At 38.7% G+C, this 17,660-nt stretch overlaps 1 non-coding gene across 1 annotated transcript; it reads left to right on the plus strand.

Moving 5' to 3' along the window:
* Nucleotides 1–200: 200 nt before the first annotated feature.
* LOC112745971 (small nucleolar RNA R71) lies at nt 201–308 on the plus strand. Its single transcript, XR_003173874.1, has one exon. It is a non-coding gene; the product is annotated as a small nucleolar RNA R71 (small nucleolar RNA).
* The last annotated feature ends 17,352 nt before the right edge of the window (nt 309–17,660 follow it).

The following is a 17,660-nucleotide window of genomic DNA, read 5'->3' on the forward strand; positions in this document are numbered from 1 at the left end:
TTCTTCATAGGCGTCCCATTGCTCACAGGATTCCTCTCAGAAGTGTACATGAACTGGTTATTAGCAACCATGTCAATGAGTTCTTGAGCTTCTGCAGGAATTTTCTTTAAGTGAATGGATCCACCTGTAGAGGTATCCAATGACATCTTAGCCAATTCAGATAGACCATCATAGAATATATCTAGGATGGTCCATTCTGAAAGCATGTCAGAAGGACACTTTTTGGTCAGTTGCTTGTATCTTTCCCAAGCTTCATAGAGGGATTCACCTTCTTTCTGTCTGAAGGTTTGAACATCCACTCTAAGCTTGCTCAGCTTTTGAGAAGGAAAGAACTTGGCTAAGAAAGCCATGACCAGCTTGTCCCAAGAGTTCAGGCTATCTCTGGGTTGAGAGTCCAACCACACTCTAGCTCTGTCTCTTACAGCAAAAGGGAAAAGCATGAGCCTGTAGACTTCAGGATCTACTCCATTAGTCTTAACCGTATCACATATCTGCAAGAATTCAGTTAAGAACTGAAAAGGATCTTCAGATGGAAGTCCATGAAACTTGCAGTTCTGCTGCATCAGAGAAACTAACTGAGGTTTCAGCTCAAAGTTGTTTGCTCCAATGGCAGGAATGGAGATGCTTCTTCCATGTAAATTGGAATTAGGTGTAGTAAAGTCACCAAGCATTCTCCTTGCATTATTGTTGTTGGGTTCGGCTGCCATCTCCTTTACTTGTTCAAAATTTTCAATAAGGTTGTCTCTGGATTGTTGTAATTTAGCTTCTCTTAGTTTCCTCTTCAGAGTCCTTTCAGGTTCTAGATCAGCTTCAACAAGAATGCCTTTTTTTTTGTTCTTGCTCATAAGAAAGAGAAGAGAACAAGAAAAGAAGAAGAATCCTCTATGTCACAGTAAAGAGGTTCCTTATTGTTAGTAGAAGAAGAAAAGGAATTGGGGTGAAGAAGAATGAAGAATCCAAACACAAGGGTAAGGATAGGAGCAGTGATGTGAGATGAAGAGAAGTGTTAGTAGATGAATAAATAATTAGAAGGAGATGAGGGAGAAGGATTTTCGAAAATTATTTTTGAAAAAGAGTTAGTGATTTTCGAAAATAGTTTTTGAAAAAGGTTAGTAATTTTTTGAAAATTAGGAATGAAATAAAATTAAAATTAAAAATTTAATTAAAAATAATTTTTGAAAAAGAGGGGGATAATTTTCGAAAATTAGAGAGAGAGTTAGTTAGGTAGTTTTGAAAAAGATAAGAAACAAACAAAAAGTTAGTTAGTTAGTTGCAACAAATTTTGAAAATTAATTTTAAAAAAGATAAGATAAGAAGTTAGAAAAGATATTTTAAAATCAAGTTTTTGAAAAAGATATGATAAGAAGATATTTTTGAAAAGATATGATTGAAATTAGTTTTGAAAACGGTTTGATTTTTTAAAATCACAATTAATGACTTGATTCACAAGAAATCACAAGATATGATTCTAGAACTTAAAGTTTGAATCTTTCTTAACAAGTAACAAACTTGAAATTTTTGAATCAAAATATTAATTGATGATGTTATTTTCGAAAATTATGTGATAAAGATAAGAAAAAGATTTTTGAAAAATATTTTAAAATTTTCGAAAATAACTAAGAAAAATAAAAAAAGATTTGATTTTTGAAAAATATTTTGAAAAAGATAAGATTTTTAAATTGAAAATTTGATTTGACTCATAAAAACAACTAGATTTTAAAATTTTTTTGAAAAAGTCAACTCAAATTTTCGAATTTGATGAGAGAAAAAGGGAAAGATTTTTTTTTTTGAATTTTTAATGATGAGAGGGAAAAACATGAAAAAGACTCAATGCATGAAAAATTTTGGATCAAAACAATGAATGCATGCAAGAATGCTATGAATGTCAAGATGAACACCAAGAACACTTTGAATGTCAAGATGAACATCAAGAACTTATTTTTGAAAATTTTTATATGCAAAGAAAACATGCAAGACACCAAACTTAGAAATCTTTCATGTTTAGACTCTATGGATGCAAAAATGCACAAGAAAAACAAGAAAAGACACAAAACATGAAAACATCAAGATCAAACAAGAAGACTTACCAAGAACAACTTGAAGATCATGAAGAACACTATGAATGCATGAATTTTCGAAAAATGCAAGATGAATATGCAATTGACACCAAACTTTAAATCTGACTCAATACTCAAACAAGAAATACAAAATATTTTTTTTTATTTTTATGATTTTATGATTTTTTTGTATTTTCTTTTAATTTTTTTTCGAAAATCATTTTGAAAAAGAAAAATAAGGATTCCAAAATTTTTAATATGAATTCCAGGAATCTTATGCTCTTTAGTCTAAATCTCCAATCAAAGGGTCAGGCATGGCTTAATAGCCAGCCAAGCTTTAGTATGTAACTTAGACATGACACGCCTGACATTCCCTACCCAGAAGGATTAGACATGGCTTTACAGCCAGCCAGGCTTCAACATGCTTCATGAAACACTAGAATTCATTCTTAAAAATTCTGAAGAAAAATATATTTTTGAAAACACATTTTTTTTTTAAATTTTTTTTCGAAAACAAAGGAGAAATTTTTGAAAGATTTTTGAAAAATTTTTGAAAAGAAAACAAAAAGAAAATTACCTAATCTGAGCAACAAGATGAACCGTCAGTAGTCCAAACTCGAACAATCCCCAGCAACAGCGCCAAAAACTTGGTGCACGAAATTGTGATCATCAATGGCGCCATCAACATGGTACGCTCAATTGTAATCTCAACTCTTTATCACAACTTCACACAACTAACCAGCAAGTGCACTGGGTCGTCCAAGTAATAAACCTTACGCGAGTAAGGGTCGATCCCACGGAGATTGTTGGTATGAAGCAAGCTATGGTCACCTTATAAATCTCAGTCAGGCGGATATCAAAAGGTTATGGAGTTTTCGAAATTAAATAAGAAGTAAACATAAAATAAGGATAGAAATACTTATGTAATTCATTGGTTAGAATTTCAGATAAGCGTATAGAGATGCATTCGTTCCTCTGAACCTCTGCTTTCCTGCTGTCTTCATCCAATCAATCTTACTCCTTTCCATGGCTGGCTTTATGTAAGGACATCACCGTTGTCAATGGCTACTTTTGATCCTCTCTGGAAAATGGTCCGATGCGCTGTCACTACATGGCTAATCGTCTGGAGGCATCACCCTTGTCAATAGCTGCATCCCATCCTCTTGTGAAAATGGTCCAAATGCTCTGTCACAGCACGGCTAATCATCTGAGGTTCTCGATCATGCTGGAATAGGATTCACCCTCCTTTTGCGTCTGTCACTACGCCCAGCAATCGCGAGTTTGAAGTTCATCACAGTCATTCAATCCCAGAGTCCTACTCGGAATACCACAAACAAGTTTTAGACTTTCCGGACTCTCATGAATGCCGCCATCAATCTAGCTTATACCACGAAGATTCTGATTAAGAGATCTAAGAGATACTCATTCAACCTAAGTTAGAACGGAAGTGGTTGTCAGGCACGCGTTCATAGGGAATGATGATGATTGTCACGTTCATCACATTCAGGTTGAAGTGCGAATGAATATCTTAGAAGCGGAATAAATTGGATTGAATAGAAAAACAGTAGTATTTTGCATTAATTCTTGAGGAACAGCAGAGCTCCACACCTTAATCTATGGAGTGTAAAAACTCTACCGTTGAAAATACATAGGTGAAAGGTCCAGGCATGGCCGAATGGCCAGCCCTTCTGATCTAAGAACCAGGCGTCCAAAGATGTCTAATACAATAGTAAAAAGTCCTATTTATAATAAACTAGCTGCTAGGGTTTACAGAAGTAAGTAATTGATGCATAAATCCACTTCCGGGGCCCACTTGGTGTGTGCTTGGACTGAGCTTGAATGTTACACGTGCAGAGGCTCTTTCTGGAGTTGAACGCCAGGTTGTAACGTATTTCTGGCGTTCAACTCTGGTTTGTGACTTGTTTCTGGCGTTTAACTCCAGATAGCAGCGTAGAACTGGCGTTCAACGCCCTTTTACGTCGTCTAAACTCTTTCAAAGTATAGACAATTACACATTGCTGGAAAGCCCTGAATGTCTACTTTCCAACGCAATTAGAAGCGCGCCATTTGGAGTTCTGCAGCTCCAGAAAATCCACTTTGAGTATAGGGAGGTCAGAATCCAACAGCTTCAGCAGTCCTTCTTCAACCTCTGAATCTGATTTTTGCTCAAGTCCCTCAATTTCAGCCAGAAAATACCTGAAATCACAGAGAAACACACAAACTCATAGTAAAGTCCAGAAATGTGAATTTAACATAAAAACTAATGAAAACATCCCTAAAAGTAACTAGATTCTACTAAAAACATACTAAAAACAATGCCAAAAAGCGTATAAATTATCCGCTCATCAACGTGCCACTTGAACAGCATGGCATGGCACGCTGGTACAATGATCCATAGAAGGGGCTGAAGGCAATTGAAGACTGGGCGTGCCACTTGGTGTCGAAGACGTGGCACGCCAACCCAAGTATGTCACTATGGCGTGCCACTTAAAGGTTGAGGCGTGGCACGCCAACTACTGGAACCAAGACAAGATCATGGGCGTGGCACACCAACCTTTAGGCGTGGCACGCTGGTATAAGTTTCCAGAGAGGATGAAGGAGGTCAATTACATGGGGCGCGCCATTTGGTATCGAGGACATGGCACGCCACTCACTATTCTTCACTTAGGCGTGCCACTTGAGTCCCAGGCGTGGCACGCTAGTGTCATTCAGAGAGCAAGGAAGCATTGGGACGTGCCACTTGAGTTCGTGATGTGGCATGCCAAACAGAGGAACCACTCACTCACAAAGGGGCGTGGCACGCTAGACCCTGGGCATCCCATGCTAGTGAAACTTTCCAGAGAAGCTTAGCCAAGCATAGAGCAAGGGCGTGGCATTCCAGACCCTGGGCGTGGCACGCTAGTTCAAGTTTCCAAAGGCAAAGATAAGTGAGAAAGACAAAGGGCGTGCCACTTGAGTTCGAAGGCGTGGCACGCCAACACAAGAATTCCACTATGGCGTGCCACTTGAGCTCGATGGCGTGGCACGCCAAGGTTGCTAAAGAGACGAGCGTGCCACTTGAAGGGCTGGGCGTGGCACGCCAAGCTAAAATTAAAGGGCACGTGACACGCCACTAGAGCGCCAATCACACGCCAGCTGCGAGATCACACTTATTGAGCTTCTTTTCCCTCCAAAAATGTAATTTTTCTTTTTCACTTTTGTAATTCTTTTATTTTACTAGGAGTAGTATAAATACCCCCAAGGAGTACTAAAGAAAGGGGGTTAAGTAGTCAGTTTTAGATCCACTTTCACACTTCACTTTTGAGTACTTTTTGAGCTATGAGTAGCTAACTTCCCTCTCATTGAGAGAGGGAGCTCTGTTGTACTTGATGGATTGATAATAGTGAAATTCTTCTTCTCTTCATCTTCTCTTTGATTTGCTAGAAGGAATTTCGTTCTTAATGCTTAGCATTCAATTATCTTGGGAAAGAGATTGAATGCAATTGGGTTTCATGGGAACCTTGGAAAAGGAAACATGAAACCATGCTTGAAATCCCTTCTCACACTTGAGTAGAATCTGGGTTTTGGTGTTTGGATATGCGACATATAATCCTCCCTCTACTTGGACCTATAATGGTGTGTGGTATAATCAGGGACCAAGCATATCTCTCTTCATGAGCAATTAGACCAAGGAATTGGCTATTGATCAAGATCTGACTAACTACATGGGAGGAGGTCGTGAACAGATTCCTTGCAAGATTTTACCCTCCGCAAAGAATCAACAGGCTGAGAGCTGAGGTGCAAACCTTCAGACAACTAGATGGAGAAACACTCTATGAGGCATGGGATAGATTCAAAGATCTGACAAAAAGATGCTCACCAGAAATGTTCAATGAGTGGGTACAACTACATATCTTTTATGAGGGTTTATCCTATGAAGCAAAGAAGGCGGTGGATCATTCTTCAGGAGGCTCACTCAATAAAAAGAAAACCATTGAAGCGGCCATAGATGTCACTGAGACTGTAGCTGAAAACGAGTATTTCTATGCTTCAGAAAGGACTCAGAAGAAGGGAGTGCTAGAACTCAACTCTGTAGATGCTTTGTTAGCTCAGAACAAGGCAATTGCAGCTCAAATAGCAGCTTTAACCAAGAGGATAGAGGCCAATCAAGCCTCAATCATTCAAGACCAAACCCCTCAACAAGAAGGGAATGCGCCAGAATCTGAAGGTGGCTGGGAACAAGCTAATTATGTGAACAATTCATCCAGACCACCATATGACCCACACTCTAAGACATACAACCCAGGTTGAAAGAACCACCCAAACTTTGGGTGGGGAAATCAACAAAATCACAACCAAGACCACAACAAACCTTATACATCAAATCAGCATTCCAACCACAACCCCAACATCAAATAGGGAACCATAAACCCTACCATAACTTACAAAACACATCATACCATACTAACCAACCCATACACAAAAATCTCAATCAAGATGCACCATCCTCATCTATGCAACCATGTGAAATCAAGAGCAACTTTGAGAGGATGGAGGCTGCAATAGCATAACTGTCATCGTAGATTATAGGAGCAGTCTCCACCCTCATGGACAGACAAGCACAAACTGAAAGAAGGATAGACGCTAATCAAGAAGAATACAGGTCAAATATGAAAAATCAAGGTGCAGCAATCTCAAAGTTGGAAGCACAAGTGGAGATTTTATCCAAGCAAATCCCACTTCCCACACACACATTTCCCAGTGATACCATGGCTAACCCAAGAGGGGAATGCAAAGCCATTACTCTAAGAAGTGGGAAGGTTGTGGAGGAAGGAACCCCAAGTAAAGACAAGCATGAAGAAGTTGCAGTAAAGCATGGGAACAAGGATGAAGGAGAGATCCCTGCTCCACCTCCACCCAAACCAGTCTTGAAGCCTTATGTGCCAAAAGAACCATACTCACAAAGGCTGGGAAAAGATGGGAAGGATGGCCAGTTCTCTAAGTTCCTAGAGATCTTCAAGAAGCTCCAAATCAACATACCATTTGCTGAGGCATTAGAACAAATGCCACTCTATGCCAAATTTTTAAAGGAGCTTATAACCAAAAAGAGGAACTGGGAGGCAAAAGAAACCATAGTATTGACTGAGGAATGCAGTGCCATCATACAGAAGAAGCTGCCTCAAAAGCTGAAAGACCCAAGGAGTTTTCAAATCCCCTGCATCATAGGGGATATCACTATTGAGAAAGCTTTGTGTGATTTGGGAGCTAGCATAAATCTTATGTCCCTAACCATGATGAGAAGGATGAGGATTGAGGAAGCCAAGCCAACAAGAATGGCACTCCAATTGGCTGACAGAACATTTAAATTTTCACATGGGGTGGTGGAGGACTTGCTAGTGAAAGTAGGAGATTCATTTTCCCTCCTGATTTTATTGTGCTGGACATGGAAGAAGAGGCCAACACGTCAATTATCCTAGGAAGACCATTTCTAGCTACTGCTGGAGCCATCATTGATGTGCAAAAAGGGGAACTAGTCTTGAGGTTGCATGAAGAGAAAATGGTCTTCAACGTCTTTAAAGCAATGAGTTATCCCAAGGAATCCATAGGAGAATGCATGGTGGTAGACACCATGGAACAGATAGTTCAAGAATTCTTAGAAGAAGAACAATGTGGAGGAACCATTGAGCTGGAACAAGCACCATATGGAGAACCACCACAAGCAACCATGAGAAACTCAATCATGCCAACCACTACAGACAGCAAAGATGCAGAGTCACCAAAACTAGAGCTGAAGACCTTACCACCCAGCATGAAATATGCATATCTGGGTGCTAACAACACTCACCCAGTGATCATAAATTCAAGCCTGAGTAAGGAACAAGAAGAGGAGCTTATCCAAGTGCTCAGACAACACAAGGATGCCATAGGCTGGACACTTGCAGATTTAAAAGGGATCAGTCCTTCAATGTGTATGCATAAGATCCTGCTTGAAGAAGATGCCAAACCTTCAAGGCAACAACAGAGGAGGCTGAACCCAACTATGAACGAAGTGGTTCAGAAAGAAGTGTTGAAATTGTGGCAAGCAGGGGTGATCTACCCCATCTCAGACAGCCCTTCGGTAAGCCCAGTACAAGTAGTCCCTAAGAAGGGAGGGATCACTGTTGTGGAAAATGAGAAGAATGAATTGATACCCACAAGGACAGTGACCGGATGGCGTATGTGCATTGACTACTGGAAACTTAATGAAGCCACCCGGAAGGACCACTTTCCCCTACCTTTCATGGACCAGATGCTTGAAAGATTGGCAGGACATGAGTATTATTACTTCCTGGATGGGTATTCGGGCTACAATCAAATTGTTGTAGACCCCAAGGATCAAGAAAAAACTTCATTTACTTGTCCATATGGTGTCTTTGCTTATAGGAGAATGCCCTTTGGATTGTGCAATGCACCTGCAACATTCCAAAGGTGCATGCTCTCCATTTTTTCTGACATGATTGAGAAGTTCATAGAAGTATTCATGGATGACTTCTCTATATTTGTGAACTCATATTCTGATTGCCTATACCATCTTGCTCTTGTGCTAAAAATGTGTCAAGAAACCAACCTGGTTTTAAACTGGGAGAAGTGCCATTTTATGGTGACTGAAGGGGTGGTTCTTGGTCATAAAATTTCAAAAGATGGCATAGAAGTGGACAAGGAAAAAGTGGAAGTAATTGAAAAATTACCTCCACCTTGCAATGTCAAAGCAATCAGAAGTTTTTTGGGACACGCTGGGTTCTATAGGAGGTTCATCAAAGACTTTTCAAAGATTGCAAAACCCCTTAGCAACCTACTTGTCTCAAATACTCCCTTTGTTTTTGATAGAGAGTGTATGGTAGCCTTTAATGAACATAAAAAGAAACTCTCCTCTACACCTATTATAGCACCACCAAGCTGGGATCTTCCCTTTGAACTAATGTGTGATGCATCTGTTTTTGCTATTGGGGCTGTTCTAGGACAGAGGAAAGACAAGCTAGTACATGTTATTTACTATGCTAGCAAGGTTCTTAATGAGAATCAAAGGAACTATACCACTACGGAGAAAGAACTTTTAGCTATAGTTTTTACTTTTAATAAGTTTAGATCATATCTTATTGGCTCAAAAGTAATTGTGTTCACTGATCATGCAGCACTCAAATACTTGCTTGCCAAACAAGAATCTAAGCCCAGACTAATAAGGTAGATTCTGCTGCTACAAGAATTTGATATTGAGATTAAAGATAGGAGCGGAGCAGAGAACAAGGTAGCTGACCACCTCTCAAGGATCCCACAACAAGAAGAAATGCTGCAAGTAGCAGTAAATGAAAGCTTTCCTGATGAACAATTGATGATGATTCGAGTAGCTCCTTAGTTTACAGACATAGCTAACTTCAAAGCTATTGGGGATCTACTGGTGCACGAAATTGTGATCTCTAGCAACGGTGCCAAAAACTTGGTATGCACGTTTATAATCTCAAATTCTTTTTCACAACTCCGATACAACAAACCAGCAAGGGCACTGGGTCATCCAAGTAATAAACCTTACGTAAGTAAAGGTCGATTCCACGGAGATTGTCGGCTTGAAGCAAGCTATGGTCATCCTTGTAAATCTCAGTTAGGCGGATTCAAATGGTTATGGGATTTGATAATTAATATATAAAATATAAAATAGGATAGAGATACTTATGCAATTCATTGGTGAGAATTTTAGATAAGCGTTTGGAGATGCTTTTGTTCCTTCTGAACCTCTGCTTTCCTACTGCTTTCATCCAATCATTCATACTCTTTTCCATGACAAGCTGTATGTTGGGCATCACCGTTGTCAATGGCTACTTCCCGTCCTCTCAGTGAAAATGGTCCAAATACGTTGTCACCGTACGGCTAATCATCTGTCGGTTCTCACTCATGCTGGAATAGGATCCAGTGATCCTTTTGCGTCTGTCACTATGCCCAACACTCGTGAGTTTGAAGCTCGTCACAGTCATCCCATCCCAGATCCTACTCGGAATACCACAGACAAGGTTTAGACTTTCTGGATCTCAATAATGGCTGCCAATAATTCTAGCTTATACCACGAAGACTCTGATCTTTCGGAATGGAGGCTAAGAGATAAACGTTCAATCCAAGGTAGAACAGAAGTAATTGTCAGGCACGCGTTTATAGGTTGAGAATAGTGATGAGTGTCACGGATCATCATATTTATCATGTTGAAGTGCAAGCGAATATCTTAGAATAGGAATAAGCTTGAATTGAATAAGAAAACAATAGTACTTTGCATTAATTCATGAGGAACAGCAGAGCTCCATACCTTAATCTATGGGGTGTAGAAACTCTACCGTTGAAAATACATAAGTGCTAAAGTTCCAGGCATGGCCGAGTGGCCAACCCCCTAAACGTGATCTCTAAACGTAAAATTATTCAAAGACTAACCAGAGATATAAAATAAATCACTAAAAGTAGTTTTTATACTAAACTAGTAGCTAGGGTTACATAAGATAAGTAAATGATGTAGAAATCCACTTTCGGGCCCACTTGGTGTGTGCTTGGGCTGAGCATTGAGCTTTCATGTGAAGAGACTCTTTTTGGAGTTAAACGCTAGGTTGTAGCCTGTTTCTGGCGTTTAACTCTGGTTTGCAACCTGTTTCTGGCGTTTAACTTCAGAATAGGGCAGGAAGTTGGCGTTTGAACGCCAGTTTGCGTGGTCAAAACTCGGAAAAAGTATAGACTATTATATATTGCTGGGAAACCATGGATGTCTTCTTTCCAACACAATTAAGAGCACGCCAATTGGGCTTCTGTAGCTCCAGAAAATCCATTTCGAGTGTAGGGAGGTCAGAATCCAACAGCATCTGTAGTCCTTCTTCAACCTCTAAATCAGATTTTTGCTCAAGTCCCTCAATTTCAGCCAGAAAATACCTGAAATCACAGAAAAATACACAAACTCATAGTAAAGTCTAGAAATGTAATTTTTATTTAAAAACTAATAAAAATATAGTAAAAACTAACTAAATCATACTAAAAACTACTTAAAAACAATGCCAAAAAGCGTATAAATTATCCGCTCATCACAACACCAAACTTAAATTATTGCTTGTCCCTAAGCAACTGAAAATCAAATAGGATAAAAAAGAAGAGAATATACTGTAAATCCCAAAATATCAATGAAACTTAGCTCCAATTAGATGAGCGGGGCTAGTAGCTTTTTGCCTCTGAACAATTTTGGCATCTCACTCTATCCTTTGAAATTCAGAATGATTGGCATCTATAAGAATTTAGAATTCAGATAGTGTTATTGATTCTCCTAGTTCAGTAAGTTGATTCTTGAACACAGCTACTTTATGAGTCTTGGCCGTGGCCCTAAGCGCTTTGTTTCCAGTATTACCACCGGATACATACATGCCACAAACACAAAACTGGGTGAACCTTTTCAGATTGTGACTCAGCTTTGCTAGAGTCCCCAATTAGAGGTGTCCAAGGTTCTTAAGCACACTCTTTTTGCTTTGGATCACGACTTTAGCCGCTCAGTCTCAAGCTTTTGGCTTGACACCTTCACGCCACAAGCACATGGTTAGGGACAGCTTGGTTTAGCCGCTTACGCCAGGATTTTATTCCCTTGGGCCCTCCTATCCATTAATGCTCAAAGCCTTAGATCCTTTTTATTTTACCATTGCCTTTTGGTTTAAAGGATTACTGGCTTTTTGCTCTTGCCTTTTGGTTTAAAGAGCTCTTGGCTTTTTCTGCTTGCTTTTTCTTTTTTTTTTCTTTATTTTCGCCATTTTTTTTGCAAGCCTTGCTATTCACTGCTTTTTCTTGCTTCAAGAATCAATTTTATGATTTTTCAAATTATCAAATAACATTTCTCCTTTTTCATCATTCTTTTAAGAGCCAACAAATTTAACATTCATAAACAACAAATTAAAAAAAATATGCACTGTTCAAGCATTCATTCAGAAAACAAAAAGTGTTGCCACCACATCAAAATAATTAAACTAAGCTCAAGGATGAAGTCAAAATCATGTACTTCTTGTTCTTTTGTAATTAAAACATTTTTCATTTAAGAGAGGTGATGGGCTCATAGGACATTCATAGCCTTAAGACATAGACACTAGACACGGATGATCATGTAATAAGGATACAAACATAAATAAAACATAAGGCTCAAAAACCGAAAAATAGAAAAATAAGAACAAGGAGATTAAGGAACGGGTCCACCTTAGTGAGGGTGGCGTCTTCTTCCTCTTGAAGAACCAATGGTGTTCTTGAGCTCCTCTATGTCTCTTCCTTGCCTTTGTTGCTCCTCCCTCATAGCTCTTTGATCTTCTCTAATCTCATGGAGAATGATGGAGTGCTCTTGGTGCTCCACCCTTAGTTGTCCCATATTGGAACTTAACTCTCCTAAGGAGGTGTTAATTTGCTCCCAATAGTTTTGTGGAGGAAAGTGCATCCCTTGAGGCATCTCAAAGATTTCACGGTGAGGAATTTCCTCATGCTCTTGTTGAGGTCCATGATCTCTTGTTTGCTCCATCATTTTCTTAGTGATGGGCTTGTCCTCATCAATGAGGATGTCTCCCTCTATGTCAATCTCAGCCGAATTGCAGAGGTGACAAATGAGGTGAGGAAAGGCTAACCTTGCCAAAGTGGAGGACTTGTCAGCCACCTTGTAGAATTCTCGAGGTATAATCTCATGAACTTCTACTTCCTCCCCAATCATGATACTATGGATCATGATGGCCCGATCCACAGTTACTTCGGATCGGTTGCTAATAGGAATGATAGAGCGTTAGATGAACTCCAACCATCCTCTAGCTACAGGCTTTAGGTCCGGTCTTCTCAATTGAACCGGCTTGCCTCTTGAGTCAACTTTCCATTGAGCTCCTTTCACACATATGTCCATGAGGACTTGGTCCAACCTTTGATCAAAGTTGACCCTTCTAGTGTAGGGGCGTGCATTTTCTTGCATCATTGGCAAGTTGAACGCCAACCTTACATTTTTCGGACTGAAATCTAAGTATTTCCCCCGAACCATTGTAAGCCAATTCTTTGGGTTTGGGTTCATACTTTGATCATGGTTCCTAGTGATCCATGCGTTTGCATAGAACTCTTGAACCATTAAGATTCTGACTTGTTGAATAGGATTGGAGAGTACTTTCCATCCTCTTCTTCTAATCTCTTGTGGAATCTCTGGATATTCGCCCTTTTTGAGCTTAAAAGGGACCTCAGGGATCACCTTTTTCTTGGCCACAACTTCATAGAAGTGGTCTTGATGGACATTTGAGATGAATCTCTCCATCTCCCATGACATGGAGGTGGAAGCAGTTGCCTTCTCTTTCCTCTTTCTTGAGGTTTCTCTAGCCTTAGGTGCCATTAATGGTTATGGAAAAACAAAAAGCAATGCTTTTACCACACCAAACTTATAATGTTTGCTTGTCCTCGAGCAAAAGAAGAGGGAAAATAGTAGAAGAAGAAGAAAATAGAGGAGATGGAGGGGAAGAGTGTATTCGGCCAAGGAGGGGAAGAAGTGTTTTTGATGTGTGAAAATGAGGCAGTGTTGAGGGGTTTATATAGGGGTGGAGGGAGGGTTAGGTTTCGTGTATTGGGGTTGGGTTTAGGAGGGAAAGAATTTTTGAATTTGGAGGTAGGTGGGGTTTTTGGGGATCCTGTGGGGTCCACAGATCTTGAGGGGTCAAGGACTTAGCATCCCTGCTCCATTTAGGGGCGTGCAAAATGCCCTTAGATTGCACTTCTGGCGTTAAACGCCAGGTTGCTACTTGTTTCTGGCATTTAACGCCAGTTTGGTGCTTGTTTCTGGCGTTAATCACCAGCTTGATGCTTCTTTCTGGCGTTAAATGCCAGTCTGCTACTTCTTACTGGCGTTTAAACACCAGTAAGCTCTTCCTCCAGGGTGAGCTGTTTTTCATTCTATTTTTGATTTTTCAGTTGTGTTGTTGACTTCACATGATCATCAACCTAAAGAAAACATAAAATAGCAATGAAAAATAAATAGATATAATTAAATAATATTGGGTTGCCTCCCAATAAGCGCTTTTTTAATGTCAATAGCTTGACAGTGAGCTCTCATGGAGCCTCACAGATAATCAGAGCAATGTTGGGGCCTCTCAACACCAAACTTAGAGTTTGGTTGTGGCCTCCCAACACCAAACTTAGAGTTTGAATTTGGGGGTTTTATTTGACTCTGTACTGAGAGAAGCTTTTCGTGCTTCCTCTTCATGGTTACAGAAGGAGAACCTTAAGTTCTGAATACAAGGTAGTCCTCATTCAATTAAAGGACAAACTCTCCTCTGTCAACATCAAGTACTGCTTTTACTGTGGCTAGGAAGGGTCTGCCAAGGATGATGGATTCATCCTTATCCTTCCTAGTGTCTAGGATTATGAAATCACCAGGGATATAAAGGCCTTCAACCTTCACTAGCACATCCTCTACTAGTCCATAAGCCTGTTTCATTGTTTGTCTGCCAACTCTAGTGAGATTCTTGCAGCTTATACCTCAAAGATTCCCAGTTTCTCCATTACAGAGAGGGGCATAAGGTTTATCCCTGACCCCAGGTCACACAGAGCCTTTTCAAAGGTCATGGTGCCTTTGGTACAAGGTATAAAGAATTTTTCGGGATCCGGTTTCTTCTGAGGTAATGTCTGCCTCAGTAATGCACTCAGTTCATTGGTGAACAAGGGGGGTTCATCCTCCCAAGTCTCAGTACCAAATAACTTGGCATTTAGCTTCATGATTGCTCCTAAATATTTAGCAACTTGCTCTTCAGTGATGTCTTCATCCTCTTCAGAGGAAGAATATTCATCAGAGCTCATGAATGGCAGAAGAAAGTACAGTGGAATCTCTATGGTCTCAGTATGAGCCTCAGATTCCTTTGGTTCTTCAAAGGGAAACTCCTTTCTGTCCAGAGGACATCCCATGGGGCTTTCCTTACTGAGACTCACGTTCTCCTCACTCTCTCTAGGTTCGGCCATGTTGGTCATGGTTATGGCCTTGCACTCTCTCTTGGGGTTTTCTTCTGTATTGCTTGTGAGAGACTTGGAGGAGTTTCAGTAAACCTCTTACTCATCTGACCCACCTGTGCCTCCAAATTTCTAATGGAGGACCTTGTTTCATTCATGAAACTTAGTGTAGCCTTGGATAGATCAGAGACTATGGTTGCCAGGCCAGAATGGCTCTGTTCAGAATTCTCTGTCTGTTGCTGAGAAGATGATGGAAAAGGCTTGCTATTGCTAAACCTATTTCTTCCACCATTATTGTTATTGAAGCCTTGTTGAGGCTTCTGTTGGTCCTTCCATGAGAAATTTGGATGATTTCTCCATGAAGGATTATAGGTGTTTCCATAGGATTCTCCACTACAAGAAAAAGGCGTATTTGTAACAAAAAATATTGTTACAAAATGTCAAAATTTTGAAACAAAAGTTTTTTGTAACAAAAAAAAGGGTCCATTGCAGTAAGTCCCGTTACAAAAAGTTTTTGTAACGAAAAATGGAACTATTACAATTCAGTACCATATTTTGTAACAATTTTTTCTGATACAAAAAATTAGAAACTGTTACAAAAGTGATAACAAATTTTGATTTTGAAGGTATTTTTCGTGACAGTCAATTTTTTTCCTATCAAAAAATTTTGTTACAAAATGTAACATGATTTTGTAACATTTTTTTTCTTTTGTTACGAAAGCAAATTAATTATTTTGTAACTTTTTTTATTACAAATTACATGCATAATTTACTAAATTATTTTTTAAATTAACTAATATATTAATGATTTTAATAAACAAGTTTACATGTATATAATATGCAAAAACATACATAAGTCAAACAAGATCCTTTTAGCTAAAATTGTCTTGAAACAAAATAACATTAGCTAGTGAGTACATTGATTAGTTCAACCAAAACATAAAAGTTCTAACATAAAAGTTCAACCAAAACATAAAAGTTCTAACATAGATTAGTGTCTCTATGCATCAAAACATTCTTGAGCCCTCAATGTAGCATATGGTCACTATTTCAGCACTCCTGTAAATAAGAAAAACCGAAACAAAAAAGTTAGAAACAAGATATAATACTAATTATAATTTTTCCACTAAGTTTTTTCCACTAACTTACAGGAATGGTGATTAATTTGCCTTCAGGGCTCCACACAGCCTGCAAGTTTTTCCTTTCCTTTTGCAAAGAATGCAAATCTCCCCTGTACTTCCCCAATCTCAATCTATGCTGCACCAACAGAAAATTCAATATAGTATCAAGCTTACATTCTATCCTTTAACTCCCCTCCCTATAAACTCCCATATACCGCATATTGCAGTAATTTATCCCTCAAGAAACCTAGTCCAACATTTTTCCCCCAAAAAAAATAGATAAACCCAATCATAACATTATAAAAACTCTGCTGCATGACACCATGAACACAAGATCAAACATGCAAAATAACATAATGTAAACTCTAATAATGCTTTTCATTCTTTTACACTCACAAAGTTCCATACAAAGAAAGTGAGATTCATGTCAAAACACCAAATTATAGCATAAAAGACAAAGCACCATATCTCTTTTACTTTATTTGGCATTTTTAGTTCTAGCCATGTTTCAAAACATGACAAAGCATTCCCTAACCATAGCCACACCAGACTTTTTCTCCTTCAATGCTGCTCCCAAAGTACTCTATGAAATCTTGCATCTGAAAAAAGAGACAGTGGACAGTTTTTATGACCTCTCCACACAAAACACAATTTGAGAACTCTTCCAAAATAACGTCAAGTCTAGCCAACTTTTCCCTTGTACTGAGTTTTTCATGCAAAACAAAATATATATACTAGACTTTATTCAAAGTTAAAAATATGTAGGTAAATTAGGGACAAGATGTGAAAGATAATATTACAAACTATCAAAAGAAAAATAACATGTTATTCTCAGTAACAATTATTTATCATAAAGCAGCATAATATAGGGACAAGATGCAAAGCTTCATAGTGCACACTTAATAAAGGAAAAGAAAGCTAAGAAACACACAAGTCAACATGTTTGCAATATCAAAGTCCTTTCAAGTAAACAAATAATGTAAATCATCCCCCTCCCTCAAACAAAAGCTCTTTATCACTTGGTGCAAAGCAGCCAAAGTGGGATGGTTGATAGAAACATAAATGAGAATGGAAATAAGAATAAGATGAACCACAAAATTTGATTCTTCTCATATTTTTACAGAATCATACTATAAAGTTTCATAAGACAGATTTGACATGTGATGACAACAAAATCGATCATCTCACAATTATAACAATATATAATATACGCTGATTACTTATCCAGTAACTTAATAATAAATTTGAAATTCAAGATCATCTTTAGAGTTAGGACAAAAAGAAAAAGAAAAACTCTGACAACAAGATAATAGCTCACTTCCTACATGCACAGATGCAATAGGCCAAATCTGATCAAGCTAAACACAACACTGAATAATTAAATAAACACAATACTGAATAAACACAACAAGAACAATTTCATAATTAAATAAAAAAAATACAACATGTGAACAGCAAGAACAGTTCCATAATTACTGTACAACAAAATAATCTAAATTACTCATAACAGGAA

The sequence above is a fragment of the Arachis hypogaea genome, chromosome 14 (genome assembly GCF_003086295.3).
Source record: "Arachis hypogaea cultivar Tifrunner chromosome 14, arahy.Tifrunner.gnm2.J5K5, whole genome shotgun sequence".
Lineage (NCBI taxonomy): Eukaryota > Viridiplantae > Streptophyta > Magnoliopsida > Fabales > Fabaceae > Arachis > Arachis hypogaea.